A 16,203-nucleotide genomic window follows, 5' to 3' on the forward strand; every position below is an offset into this window, starting at 1 on the left:
TAGAAGTTTCTTGGGCCTATGTTCATACTCCAGAAGGTTCATACGAGGTTTTGCATGGCTAGGCTGGAAAGAGCATGAGAAGGTCACTAGTCATGTGGACAAGTTTTGGTCTACTCTTCTCAAGGTTACTCCTTTCATGGAGATCAACAATGAAGAGAAGAAAAGGAAGTTTGAAGCTGGCCTACTCCCTCATTTACATAGAACCATGAAGGTGTATCCACATGAAACCTTATCTCGCATGATGGAGTCTGCCATCATAGCTGGAAGTTTGCATACACTTGGTACCCAGTTTGTAAGTTATAGAGGACCGGTTTGCAAGTGATAGATGACCATTTCCAAGTGGTAGGGAATCACTTGCAAGTAGCAGGGAATAGTTTATAAAGTTTAGAGGACTAGTTGTAAGTGATAGGGGACCACTTATAGGGGGTGGCACATCACTTATGAGTGGTAGTGCACCACTTATAAGTGGTAGGGGACCAAATGCAATCTGTAGCATACCACTTGCCAATGATAGAGGATTGGTTGCAAGTGATAGAGAACCCGTTTCACGTGGTGGGGAATCACTTGCAAGTGGTAAGGGACAACTTATAAAGTTTAGAGGAGCAATTGTAAGTGATAGGAGACGACTTATAGGGGATGATACATCACTTATGAGCCTTTGTAAGTTATAGAGGACCGATGCAAGTGATAGAGGACCGGTTCCAAGTGGTGGAGAATCACTTGCAAGTGGCAGGAGGGGACACCTTGTAAAGTTTAGAGGAGTGGTTGTAAGTGATAAGGGACCACTCCACCAATAGATGTCTTTTTGGGGATACAATTGCCATTCTTAGAATTTTGAAGATTTGGTTCAATAACAACATTACCACCATGCAGAGCAATTGTAGATAAGCCTTTTCAATATTTATTATAGCATTTGTTCTAGCTGATAATGGCTTTAGGTTCCACATAGTGTCTATGGTTGTATGTATGGTCATGTATTGACCCCGACACACAGTAGCACATGTATGAAGTGGTTTGAAGACTCTTTGTGCTAAAATACAGCTTGGTTTGCTAAGTATTTGCTAACTACAACCTGTAGGCAAGATATTTGACACTTGTACTTGATGTATATGCACTGATATGTGCCCAAATGATCATGTATAGAACCCTACATGTACTAGCAAATGCTTGTGAGCTTTTCGGACATGTATGACATGCATACACCTTGGTTTTGACTGTAAATCAGTTGTTGGTCATTTACAGCCTGCAAATTTCAGACTGCATGTATGTACCCTGGCAATAAGGTTGCATGATATAGACTTAAAGCAACTAAATGGTCTATGTACTGACTGATGTACCTACGGGTTATGCCACATGTTTGTGGATGGTTTTGAGATGTTGATGGACTGAAATATCCTAGTTTTAACAATGGATTTGTTGCAAAAAACTGTCATAAACAATCAAAGGCTGCAGTTGATCAATGATACTTGTTGGCTTGCAGGAAGTCAGGCATTGACATTGTCTATTACAACATGGAAAATGCATAGGGCACTGACAACATTACCCAGATTGTTGGTGAGAAGTTGGATAACAAGAATTTTGCCTTATGGAGATTCAGAATGAAAAACTTCTTTGTTGGTAGAGAATATTGGCATCTATGACTAGTGATGAAGCTGAACTTGAATTGCCTGAATGGTCGATACATGATCAGAGAAGAGCTCACAAACAGTGGACAGAGAGAGCATGCAAAGTGCTACATTGGTTTCCTTATGTATATCTGATGCTATGGCAATATCACTGGATGTGATTCCCTGAAAGATGCTTGGGACATACTCATGAACAACTATGGAAATGTAATATATGCACGAAAGATTCAGTTGAAACAGCAATTTAACAACATGTCTAGGAATGGCAGAAGAATACAGGCTTACACGATGAAGATTAAGACCATAGTGACAAGCTTGCCACTATTGGATCACATGTATCTAAGGATGATATGATTGCAGTCACTCTGAATGGACTTGGCAAGGAATATGAAGCATTTGATACATCTATTTCTGTTAGATCTGAACCCCTTGACTAGGATGAGTTGCTTGCTTTGCTATTGCATGAGGAAGTAAAGCTTGGATTGAACACAGGTTCTAATACATCTCAAAGTAGAGACATGTCCTTTATTCTAGCTAGTGTGCTAGAGGCGACAGAGGCCGTGGCTCGTTTCGAGGTCGAGGAGGCACTCGAAACACCTATGGACAACAACAGCAGAGTAATTGGCATGGCACAAATACACGTGGCTAGTGTGGATCTGTTGGCTTTAGAGGTAGGGGGAGATCGGCCCAAGGCACAGGTGGTGGATCCTGGTAGTCGAATGATCAGTCCAACACGAACAAGGATTGTCATTATTGTGGTAGATATGGGCACATTCCAAAGGATTGTCATAAGAAGTATGAAGGCTAAGGGCATACAACATGGGAACTATGCATCTTCTAGCGGTGCTCATGATGAGCAGGGTGATAGGTTGTTTGCCATGCAACATGTGTCTAAGAATGCACTTAGACAAAAAAGAGATGAGAGATGGTACATTGACTATGGGGCTTCTAACCATATGACACCCCATGGAGAGTGGTTTGATGAGTTGGTTGCAGGTTCACATGGTTATGTTTGTACTGGGGATGACACCCAGCCTGACATTCAACACACAGGAGTTGTTCTGTTGATGATGCCTGATGGCAAGAAAAAGAGTCCGCATGATGTATTGCATGTACTGTCAATAACTAAGAATATCTTGTCAGTGGGATAGATGGCCAAACAAAATCTGCAGGTTAGATTCAATAAAGATGGATGCTTTATTGAAGAATACAGTAACGACTGCAAATTAATTGCCAGAGGCAGAAGGGATGGCAGGATGTTTACCTTGGATGCATCCATTCCGGAACTTAAGGCAGCCATGTTTGCACATGATGAGGGTGCTATACTAGATGTTGAGATTTGGCATAAGAGGATTGGCCATGTTAATGTTCAAAAGCTGAAATCTATGCAACAGAAAGAGGTGGTACTTGGATTGCCCAAATTCAAGTATAATGACTTTGGCCATGTATGTCCTGCATGTCAGTTTGGAAAGCAGGCACGATTTTCCTTTATGAGACATGTAAAGAATAGATCGAGACCTTTGTAATTGATACACTCTGATGTCTGGGATTCGTCTCATAATGCTTCGTTTGGAGGTGCTCGTTACTATGTATCCTTCATTGATGACTTTAGCAGGTACACTTGGTTGTACATATTGAAACATAAAGATGAAGTATTTGATGCATTCAGAGATCTCAAGAAGCATTCTGAAAATGAGTTGGTTGCTATATCTCTTGTCTTAGGTCAGATGGAGGTGGAGAATATGTCTCTATGGCTGAGAGATCAAGGGCTCATCTTTTAAAAACATTGGGTTTGGTCAAATGGTGCACCTTCATAATTCAAAGTAAGTGACCGTTTTACTTTGTTGCTAGATATTGGGGTCTTATTGGCATGGAAATGACTTGGAATTTTCTTTTATTTCAAAACATGGGAAGGGAGAGCATGATGGGGCTGGAGCAGTCATCAAAAGTGCTTTGACTCATGAGTAGGTGAAGCAAAATAGTATATGCTTGACTCGTGCTAGTGAAGTTGTTGTGAGAATGCACCTTAATACAAGGGCCTATATATGACAAGAAAATGAGGGAAATTAGTAGAGTCTTCTGAAGGTCAAGCTTGGTGATGTTCAACAATCCCAATAATGGGCTTGCAGATCATTGAAGGGCTCAAGAGTAATGCACTGTGTGAATGGGTATTCTGTGTGACCACCAACAGTCATGCATTGCAAATAAATGGTTGTCATGCTTTTGTTTTCTTTGTAGGAGTAGCCAACAAAGAAGGTGCAAGAATAGATCACATATAGAGATGTGGCTATACCACACTTTGGAGCAATTGCCTAGGATTTCCAAGAATGTGGACACTTGGATGACAAGGTCCAAGCTGCCACCTATGCAAGGCATTATGATTCCTTGATTTATGCTCTCTCACCTAGCAACAATTTTATTGTCCCTTTCAAAGAGAATAATGAGAAGGCTACTGACTTCTATATTTTGAAGTGTGTCGCCACAAGGACCTTGCAACTAAGGAGCAAATTGAGGCATGGGGCAACAAGGTAGAGACCCAAACTTTTATGGTGATAGGTCATTGGTATAAATCTCTACAAGAAAACTTGTATGAGCTAGGGATAATAAGCTGGTATTTTTAATATATTCCCACTACATAAGGGTAATAAAGTTCCCTGTGGAACTTGTAATGGTCAATGGCATAGCCAAAGTGTTTGAGTTATCCAGCAAAGATAATGAGGATATATATAATAGCACACCCTTTGAATTGTAAGTTGAGTTTTTGTTTTGAATGAGGTGATTCACAATAGAGCTTGATATACAACTTTCCAAGATTAAAAACATCATTCGACCCATTTCATGTAATTAAGTTTCGGTGTCCTATTTGACCACATCAAAGTTGTGCACCACTTTAAACTAGTGCATCGCCACATTAAAATGATGCACATCATTCAATGAGTGGTGCATCGCCACGTTAAAATAGTGCGTATCATTTAGTGAACCGTGTCTTTGCAAAACTTACTCTCAACCTTAAATCCTTAAACTTACTCTTGGCATTGCTACATTCACTTTAACAACTAATGGTGCTGCACCAGCCAAGATTTGTGCTGAACCATTGGAAAACATTTCTACACCAATAAAAAGCGGTGTAGAACCACTAAAAAGTGGTCAAAAGTGCTTTAGTATTACACATTCCACTAATGCAATACCATTGAACTAAAAATTGGTTCTAGACCACTAAAAAGTGGTCAAAGTGGTATAGTGTTGCAACATTCCATTCATGTAGCACCATTTACAAAGAATTAAAGTTGCATCACTCAAAAGTGGTTACTCACCACTTGGAAAGAATTAGTGTTGCACCATTGAAAAGCTATCAAAATTGATATAATGTTGCAATATTCCAGTGGTACAACACAATTGAAAAGTGGTGAGAAGTGGTATAGTATTGCAACACCATTTGCAAAGAATTAATGTTGCACCATTGAAAAGTGGTGGTGCAATACTTGGAAATAGTTTATGTTAAACCACTCAAAACATGAGATGTGGTCAAAAGTAGTATAGCGTGGCAGCATTCCAATAGTGCAACAACACTTAAAAGTGGTTGTGTACTACTAAAAAGTGATCAAATGTGGTATAGTGTTGCAACATTCCAATGATGCATCACCATTTAGAAAGAATTAATGATGCACTACTGAAAAGTGGTAATGTATCACTTTAAAGTGGTCAAAAATACTAATTGTGTTTGAAGTGCCATCACACCACTCAAAAGTGGTGCCTTATACAATCCAAAAGTGATTTTAAACATTCAGAGTACCCTAAATATGGAATAGTGCAAAAACTTTAAAGTCTAAAACCAGTAGTGTTGCAGCATTCCAATGATGCATCACCATTTAGAAAAAATTAATGTTGTACCACAAAAAAGTGGTACTGTATCATTAAAAAGTGGTAAAAAGCACTAATCACTTGTAAAGTCCCATCACACCACTCAAATATATAGCAACACAAAAACACGTAAAAAGCTCAATGATGTATGTATTCATAGAGAATTATATTACAAGCTATCTATACATCATGGTACATTTCAACTATTCAGAAGTTCATCACTATCTTTTGGCAATACAATCTATTCAAAAGTGCATGCACCATCTTCTATCACTACAAAGTTGATCTGTGGGATTTTGGTACTACTCGTTTTCCTCAACCCATGGAGGATCCTGCCATTGGTTCTATGATGGACCAAGCCACTCTATGGGAATGGCTCAACTCTTGAGGTAGGTCCTTTCTTTTTATGAGTCTACATGATGCTATGCAAGTTGGGGATTGTAGCGGAGGTGTGGACAAAGCTCACTTCCCTCTACCATCAGAATACCATTTCCTATTGTAGCATCCTAAAGAACTTGTTAGAAGAGCAACATACATAGCCGAATAATGAAAGACACAAGATTAATGAAAGGTACAATGCACAAGATGTAAAACAAGTACAAGTGTGATAATGGATAGTGGCCACACTCCCTCCTTTTATAGACAAAAAAAAGGAGTTGTTCTACCACAAAATAGATTGGCCAATTACCAAGTAAAGAATAAAAATATTACCCATAAATTAGGCCATGGGCACTTGTAAACTTATGATATGACCACATTTAACACCCTATCTCATAGTGCAAGTAATCAAACTTGTAAACTCACGATATGACTACTTCTGACAACCTCTCTCATAGTATACATGAACAAACTTGTGATATGACCACTTCTAATACCCTCTCTCATAGTACAAGTGAACAAAACAAGAACATCCAAGATGCACCATGGATACTCCGACAATGTGCACTCTACTAGATGTGCCTTGGTAAGAAAGCACCCTAAAGAAGTCCAAATGCCATAAGCTCTCTCTAAAAGCAAAGGAGTCGAGCTAGCCACCTTGCACCTCCTGTAGCTACACAAGCTCCATGGATAGGTCACCGTTACACCAAGATTCCTCCACTAGAGTATATGCATGCCCTTTGGGTCCTCTAATGCAAGACCATATGACCACATCATGTCGCTCATTTGAGCATGAACTTGGTGCTAGACACATTAGTCCAAGGTTTGGATCACTAGAAGAAGTGAATTAAATGACATACATCAAATCCACCAATAATCAAGAGCATCAATATGCCCTCTCTCCACCCTCACACTTGCCCCTTCTTGCTAGGAGCATGTGAGGGTGTGCATCACTAGAGTTAAGAAGAATTGTCCACTAAAACCATTGGTAGACCTCGAGTGAACCAAGATGATGTAGACATGCATGTGGTCTTGTGCTTTTCTAAGCACGACCATGATATCCACCACACAAAGTAATAACATGTCTTTCTTATCTTCCTTCTTTGCAAATGTGACACTATGCCACACCATTCCTTCTCATCACCTTCATGTAGATGATAGGTATATCACCACATTGTGATGGAAGCATTGATTAATGGAATAATCCAACACCTTCTATGTTGTAACACAACCATAACTTCATGAGGTATGTTAGAATAGTGAATCTCATGATCACAAGGGAACAAATAAGATCATAATGAAGGGAAATGAGGAAGGAAAAGTACTCACATGCTACCTTCTCAGCTTAGGAGAGAGTAGGAACAAAGGGAGTGTAATGTACCTACTAACATTTAAGCTCAAACTAAAATATGATACTCATATGAACCATTGCAAATAGATGGCACATGCAAGATCATTTAAACAAGTTGAAGGGCTCTATAAAAACCAAATTTAAGTATGACAAACTCCAAAATCGATAGCATCATGCTCATTGATACACTACCATTCCAGCAAGATCATCAAAACACAAGTTGGATAAGACATTTGACACACATTAGCATAGGAAAGTCATCAAAACGTAGCCAATACTAGTTTAGTTTTGTTAAAATGTCACTCATAAGGTATGGAAAAATCCATGTGCAATACAGAACACTAGTAGAATCATCAATAGACTATATAATACCTCCTAAGTAGCATGATGATTAGAATAGGAGTGGATTGTGTCGACAAAAGATCAACCCAACTGTTGGTGGAAAGGCAAATAGTTTCAATATTGAAAATACAACAATAGTAGTGCAATCACGCAGCAAATGTAATAATCAATGACAATTGCAACTGTTAAAGGCCGTGGCATTAAACACACTAGCTATTAGTGGTGCATTAAGGAGCCAATGGGTGCAGAAGCAGTAAAGGTGACCTAGCATGGCACATGGGTGAAGAAAATGCCCTGATGCATGCAGTGGCCTATATAAAGGTGGGAAGAGAATCGTTGTTGTTGTCATTTTGAGCTTACGCATAGCCATAGAGGTTAAGCAATGAAGGGTCCTCTTACTCTATACGATATCCTTCCTGAGTCTTTTAGCCAAGTCTTCATTGACTACCAACCTAGGTGCTCTCACAATAGAGCTTATCTTGTACTATTCCCCAGTCCTTGTGTTCAATAGTAGTTCCTAGAGAAATTATGTTGAGACCATTTGGTCCTTGATTAATGTATTGATTTCAACTTTAGCAGTACATATATTGGGTTGAGTTTTGAGTACATTTGCCACTTGATCTTTGTGCTATGAATGCATATCGCTTCACAACTTGAGCACTACATGCCGAAAGCGATGTTAGTGTCTATCAGTGTTGGCTTTGAGTATGCCCATCATCATTTCTGTGGTAGCTATGGTTGGACACCGATTAAACATGGCAACCACGATAACCATTCCTCCATGTGCTAACACGAAGGCATATGCGTTCATAAGGTCCCCCTTAGGTAGTTTCGGTGTTAGGCCATTTATGGCAGTCCTAGTCTAGACAATGCCAAATGATACCACCTTCTGAGGTTGTTTCGTTCATCCGTGAGGGCATGTCTGAAGCGTAGAAAGCTTCTCTAGAATTCCAAAAGCATCATTCACATTCCACTCCTCCGATTGGACGTGAACCTGGGAATTTTGTCTTTTTGCCCATTACACCATTGAATCTAGCAAATCGTTTCCTAGATTCACTCAAATGGGTAGGTGTTCCATCAATAGTCACAACTCCTCCTATTCTTCCCATCCCAATGGCACATCAAACTAGCATATCCCTCCCAAATTTCTCTAGATCTTCCCATGAAGTTTCAAATGCCTTTATTTGGAAGTTCGATGTGGCATACATAGTCAACTACCCTTGTCAGGTCAATGAAGCCCACATAGTCACCATATTTGAATCCTCGATGTGGAAGAAGGCTGCAATTTGGCTTATGGCAAAACATGGTTGGCCATCGTGGAATGAAGCCCTAAATTCCTTCCATATCTAGTTCCAAATAGATTGAATGAAAGCACCAAAACTTGAAAGACTTCGCCATTCGAAGTAAGGTGATTGATCAGTCTAGGCATACACCACCAAGTTCACAATATTGAACAATCACATTGATCCAAATGCACAATCAAAAGATAAAATGGTAAATACCTTCTATATCCAAGGTTTCAATAAACCTATTCAGAAAGCATTCACTTCTGATGATTTATCCAGTAATAGCATTGACCCGTTTTATAAAAAAGCTCTTAATTTAGAGCAATTCATGTCAAAAGAAAAGTCAAGAAAAGGGAAGAAAACTTAAGTTAGAGCAATTCATGTCAAGAAAAGGGAAGAAATCTAGCAAATCTGCCACAAAACATCATACTAATGAGAGTAGTGAATCAACTTCTGGTTTAGACTTGGAAGTCGAATCCAATAGTACAAAGTTTGATCTAAGAAGGAGAAAGAAAGAAAGAAATATAAGAGTAAGAATAAAGACAAAGGAAAGAAAACAATGGAAAACACTGAGAAGAATGAGATCAAAAACCTCTGGTGCACATAGTGCAACAATCCTAGACATGTCCAAGTTAAATGTGACTTGATGATGTAAAATTTGCAACATAGCCATGCACAATACTAAGTATTAACAGTACAATGGCAAGTACTAGATGGTTTGTATTAGTGGATGGCAAGGGATCGGAGCAATCGACTCAAGCCAACCAACTCAAGCCAATGGACAAACCTCTAGGCCAATCCGGTTCCTACTGTGACTGTGGCATATATCAAGGCACTTCGCGGATTGAGCAGGAGAATGTTCACCACTAGGTGGCATGATGGACTATAGTGTGCCAATGGCCATGAAGGATTCAACCTCCTCAAGTTTGAGTCTAGAGGTTAAACGTGACAATCGGCCTGGCAGCTCCAAGCAGCTGCAATCTACTTAGCATATCCCACCCATTCAGGGATTGTAGTAGTTTGCAAAGACTCACTCCCACCTAGCATGGAAAAAACCCAAGCACCAACTTAAGGATCAATATAGAGTCTTTGAATTTCAATTTGACACAAAGAATAACTAATCCACCATTAGAGAAGAACAAACAAGTTACACAAGACGCCCCACGACCCAGTGGGGAGAAGAACTTGGGTAGTAGCCCTAGAAGTCAAAAAGGAAAGCTGCTAGAAGCTCATCCTAGCAAGTAGAAAAGTTAGATTCTAGATACCCACTTTGGTAAATCCCACAATAAGAATTTGGAGGTTCAACTCGAACAAAGACAAAGTACAACCCCAGATGCTAACCCCTGAGATAGTGCAAGCCAAAAGAAGGAAGTTAAGCCCATATAACAATAGAAGGGAACATGCCAAGCACTTTAGTTATTTTGGACTAATCTAAAGCATCAATAGGATGGGGACCTATCAATATTACTGCTGCACTAAGTAATTTACTCAACCTAGTCCCCAACTTTTGAGGATCATCTCCAAAAGACGATTTAACCCAAGTGGCCAATATTACTAGAACGAGAAGTAGTAGCTATGATGGTCCATGCCTTGAAGGAAACAATCTGGAAGATCTAGGAAACAATCCCAACAGGCCTCCTATTTGATCCAACCATTCTAGTTATTCCTATTTGGTGCAAGGACAAGATCATCCAAACATCTTTCTTGACATCGGATTAGGGGTGAATATCATCCCATTGACAACTTGCCAACAACTAGGGGGGTTGATGAAATGGGAACCACCCCCTTCCTAGCAAGGATGGCCAATCAGTAGCAAGTACGACCAATCAATAGCAAGGATGGCCAATCAGTAGCAAGTACGACCTTTGGGCATCATCAAGTCTGTACATCCAGAAAAATTGCCATTATGTAGTTTCGAGTGTCCTTAGTAGTCTTAAATATGAAGCATGTTGGTGAAGATTACTGCTTGATATTGAAAAGGCCTTGGCTACGCCAAAAGCAAGAGTCAGTCACAACTGGGATAAGGATAAAATGACTGTCCAAAGAAATTAGCACAAGGTAATGGTCTTCTTGACTAATTGCCCCACTCACCCCACACTGCCAACCAACTATAGCTGAAATAGTTAACATGGTCAAGAGAGACTCAGTGACAATGAAGAAGAGGAGTTCCTGAAGGCTAATGTTGACCTACAACCCTGGTGTTTCATCAATGTTCTTCAAATCAGTGAACAATACATGCAACCCCAAAGTCTGTAACTTCAAGCCCCAAAAGAGCAAAAACAGGACAACAATCCCAATAGTTTCAGAACTCAGAGCCCAGACTACACAAAAAGCAACACCCACACTGATTGGATTGCTAATGCTGATATCAATAAAATCATGAATCAAGAGTATGAGATTGAAGCATAGATGCAGAACGTAACAAGAGTCAGAGAAGATGAGTTGGACACATTCTATCTGGGTTTGGAAAAAACAAAACCAATCAAGATCAATGCTAAATTTTAGCCACCCTCTCCTTAGCAACTCATTAGTTTGCTGACCGAATTCAAGGATGTGTTTACATGGGAATATTCAAATATGAAAGGGCTAGATCCTTGTTTCTATCAACACCGAATGCAATGCTACATAATGAACCCTCACATGGCTAAGTAGGTCAAAGAGGAGTTGGATTGACTACTAAGAATAACTTTCATCGCTCCAGTAGATCGAGTGGATTGGATATCCTCAATAGTCATTGTTATAAGATCTGAGATACACGCTCGATCTTCTTATATACTTAAAAGATATATGGTGAATATTATGCTGGCGTAGAGAGAGAATAGATGAGAGAAAAGAAAGATGTAGAGAGAAAGAGAGAGAGATAGAGAGATTGATAATGCACTATGGACTAGAAGATGGGCCAGTCCCCCCTTGTGGAATTATATTATTGACAAGGAGTAAGCTCCTCCATTACACATAAACTAGTTCTTAACTTGTAGATATTGGGAACAAGATCACGGTTCCTTGCATGGTATACAAATGGCTAACACTTGCACAACTTGGAAGTTGGCACCTTTTGATCCTTCTTGAGTCTCTCCTTCTCTCCTAGGGATCTCTTCTTGGAGCCTGATTTCAGTAGAGCTTCCGCAGCACTTTGTGAGACTCGAAGCGCCTTCTCTCCTCCTCTTGCATGCATGCAAAGTGATGCTTCCTTCATCTCCTCGACACCCAAGGAGAGCCTCTCTTTTATAGGCTCCAAGAGCTTCTCTTCTTGGAGAGAGACTTGAGTGCCAAGATTGGAAAGGTTGATCTTCATGCAAGATGTGGTTGTTCCAAGACCTACTCTGTAGCACCAATTTTGGAATATCTCTCTGCATATTCCTCGGATGGAAAAACACCCAATACAAAAGTTATAGATCTCACCATTTTTGATAATTCTAGTGGGCCGGTTTGAGAGATCGGCTTTATATCATGAGATATTTTAAAAATGGATTCACCATGTCTATTTTAAGAAAATAAAAAATTTAAACTCTATTCTTAACTTATGGTCTATGCAACCACCTTGAGCCATAGATAAGGAAAGTTCATTAGATTGCCTTAGGCCTCAACCTTAAGATTGACTTCCACACAAAATCTTGTGTTATCTTAGACCTTAGAAAAGGAAAATCACTTCTCTCCTCACTTCTAGAGGATCACATCTCTCGTCTTTCTTAGTGAGAGAATTACCTCTCTCGTCTTTCCTAGTGAAAGAATTACTTCTCTCCTTAATTCATTAAGAGAGAAAAGACCTTAAACCTTAACTTGTAAGGGAAAGGATAACCCCAAATGAATGCAATGCTCATTACACACAAGTAAACATTCCTAGGCATCCCCGGATGCACACATAAATACATATACATAATGCTAATGCACTTCCTCTTCTTAGAACTCAATCCATCTTCATTTATATGTAACTCCTTGGTTCTTGAGTACACTCTTACACTTGGCAAACACTTCCTTCCCCCTTCATAACTTGTATTGCCTGTACTAGATATCCTCGTCATAGTGCTTTGATCACCCCATTGAGTGATGCACTAGGAATACTGGTCTCTAAATGGTCTCATGGCCATGCTAGATCATCATCAACACTTAAAGAAAAGTGAGTCATTAATTTATTGACATAAATTTACTAAATAGAGAATATGTAATAAGCAATCAATTTAGTAACATCCCTCTGGCTTCTAAATAGTTGACCTCAATTGTAGAGGGGATACATAGTCCTTAAGAAGATCTAGAAAGTCTTGTAGTTCTCTCTCAGTCATCATAAACTAAGTGTCCAATGGGGGATAATTCTTAAACTTAACCAGATACTTCCGTAATACCTTACCCGACCTTAGAGTATTGGCCTAATGGTGTAAAATTCTTTCAAGCACAAGGAACTCTTTTGTTTCTTCTATGTCAGGTAAATCTTCCTTGATTGGTTCCATTGGAGGTTCTCCAATATAGGGACGTAGCAAACTTATATGGAAAGCATTATGAATGTTCCAATGACTTGGTAAATCCAAACAAAAAGTCACATCATTTATCTTATCTGTAATCTTGAAAGGGCCATAATAGTGATTAGAAAAGCTTAACCACTTTACCCTTTTGACCTTTCTACTTCTTCAAGCAAGCCTTCTGAAACTTAAGAATAACATACTGTCCCAACTTGAGATCTAACTTATGACGATGCTTATCAGATTTGCGTTTATGCTTCTCTTGTGTCCTTTGGATAGCAACTTTTACTTGAGTGAAAGCTGTATCAATGTCTCTAACAAACTCATCTGCTATAAAGATCTTATCCTTCGTAAGAAGAATGGGTGTTAAATGAGGCTTACCATTGATCTTGTTAGAATATCAAGCTCGTACATGTGTGTTTGACCGACATGAGCTGGACACAGCTAGTCTGGCTAGATCAGTTAGGTATATTAAATAAGTCGGTTCTACTTCTAGTGTGAATGGTCTTTATGACCTTAGGTTGTATATGCACTATGTGTGTGCTAAATGAATAATGAGAAGAAAGAGAGAAGAAGCATGTTGCTTCACTCCGTGTTGCTCTCCTTCTTGCATCCATGAAATCTAACATGGTATCAGAGCCATGAATGGGCTCACTAGTGGAATGCACTGAAGAAGAAGACTTGAAGATTGACTTGAAGGGCTGGAAAAAGAAGAGGACTGGCTGTCATTTCCATCAATGGTCACACAGAGGTATGCATTGTTGAGCATTGGATTCGTATTGCTTGAAGGAGGAGTTGTAGCTTGCTGAGGAGTCTTCCAAGGCTTGATTGAGTATTAGTGTGGGCCCTATCATGATCATTATCATCAAATGGTGCTGCTGTACACTCCTGACAGACCTGCGTGTTTGCGCCTGATGAAGGCATGACTCCTGCTGAAGCAAAATTGACATGAGCACTATATAAGAAGTCATCAAATGCTTGTGAGTATACATTGGAAGGTAGTTCAAGGTTACAAGAAGCCATTGCTTGTGTTGGAGCTCTGTTATGAGCTAAACTCAGAGTACACAGACCTGGGATAGAAGGTTGAACTGCTGTATACATAGTATATACAGCATATGCAACACTTTGGAAGAGCCTTGAAGCTCTCTGACATGCTTTATGGACCTCATTGGAGCCTAGGAGCACTCTGGAAGACATATGTATCAGTTCTCATGCCTTTGAGCTGAAATTCCTTGAAGAAAATACTCAGATCTGGAAGTGTAAACAGGCTGGAAACCTGTCTCAAAACAGTGGGCAGCAAGCGTTAGCTTTCATTGAAGCATTACTTGACACTTGGCTGGGATTTATCATATGTATGACATGGGATATGTATGCTGGATGTTTATGGATTGGGTTGAGCATCAAGGGATCATGGAAGTTGAAGTCTAAGGCTGGTGATTACTGCAGTGACATTGTCTCAGTGGTTGCAAGCAGTAAATGCAATCTATGAATTGGATTCATGTAGACAGGATGCCTATAGTTACCCGAATGCTCATGTATTGAACCTAACACTTCAAAGTGAATGTCTGACATGATTTGAGGCTGTTTTGGAGGTGGATTGACTTTGGTTTACTGAGAAGTTGCTAATTGCAATTTGTAAGCAGAAGGCTCGATACTTATACCTGCTATCTATGCACTGATTTGTGCCCCATTGGTTATGCTCGGATTGCTACATGTACTAGCAGATGTCTATGAAGGTTTGGGACATGTATGGCATGTATATCACTTAGTTTTGGGCTTGAAATCACTGCTGGTCACTCACATAATTACAATTTTCAGACTGCATATATGTACCCTGGCAGTGAGGTTGCAGGAGTTCAAACCGAAGTGAATACATAGTATTTGCACTGACTGCTTTACTCACAGGTTAAGCCACTTGGTGTGAGCTGTTTTGGATTGTCAGTGGGCTGAAATACCCTGGTTTTTTACTGCAATTAATTGCAAAAAACTGTCATAAACAGTTCCGGGCTGAAGTTGAAGTATTAAGAAGATCTTGGTTTGCAGGTAGTCAGGCAAGGTCTACAACGTGGCAAATGCTGATAGAACTGATAATGTAACCCAGATTGTGGGAGAAAAGCTTGATAGCAACAATTATGCAATATGGAAGTTCCGCATGGAGAACTTTCTGATAGGCAAAGGATATTGGGACTTAGTGACAGGTGTTGAGGCTGAACCTGAAGTTCCAGATAGGAATCCTACAGCTGATCAAAGACCAGCGCATCGAGCTTGGACGGAAAGAGCTCGCAGGGTTTTACATTGGTTGTCATTATGTATCTCGGATGCTATGGTGATGCAGATCATGAACTGTAAATCCCCAGCAGATGCATGGAATATATTGGTCAAATACTATGGCACAACTACAAGTGCAAGGAAGATACAATTGAAGCAGAAATTCAATAACATGGAGAGGTAGAACAGGTCCGTACAAGATTATGTCATAGAGGTTAAGACCATAGCAGATCAGCTGGCATCTGTTGGCTCACACGTTGAAGATGAGGATATGGTTGTAGTGACCTTAAATGGCTTGGGTCCAGAGTACAAGTCTTTTGACACTTCAGTATCTGTGCGGGTTGAGATGCCTGACTTTAATGAGCTGGTTGCATTATTGATTCATGAAGAGGTGAAGCTTGGCTTAGCTACAGGGTCAAGCAACTCAAAGAATAAGGATGCAGTTTTTTACTCAAATCAGCGTGGTCGTGGTAGACGTGGTAGAGGCTATGGATCTGGCAGAGGAGGCCAGTAGAATGCATCCTATAGTAATAGCAATCAGCAATCATCAAATGCAAGAGGTGGTGGAAACTTTCGAGGCAGGGGGAGATCTAACTCCCGTGGCAGAGGCTCATGGCAGTAGCAGCATCAGTTAGACA

Source organism: Lygodium microphyllum, chromosome 13 (assembly GCF_053477565.2).
Source record: "Lygodium microphyllum isolate KBCC chromosome 13, Lygodium_microphyllum_v1.1.10, whole genome shotgun sequence".
NCBI lineage: Eukaryota > Viridiplantae > Streptophyta > Polypodiopsida > Schizaeales > Lygodiaceae > Lygodium > Lygodium microphyllum.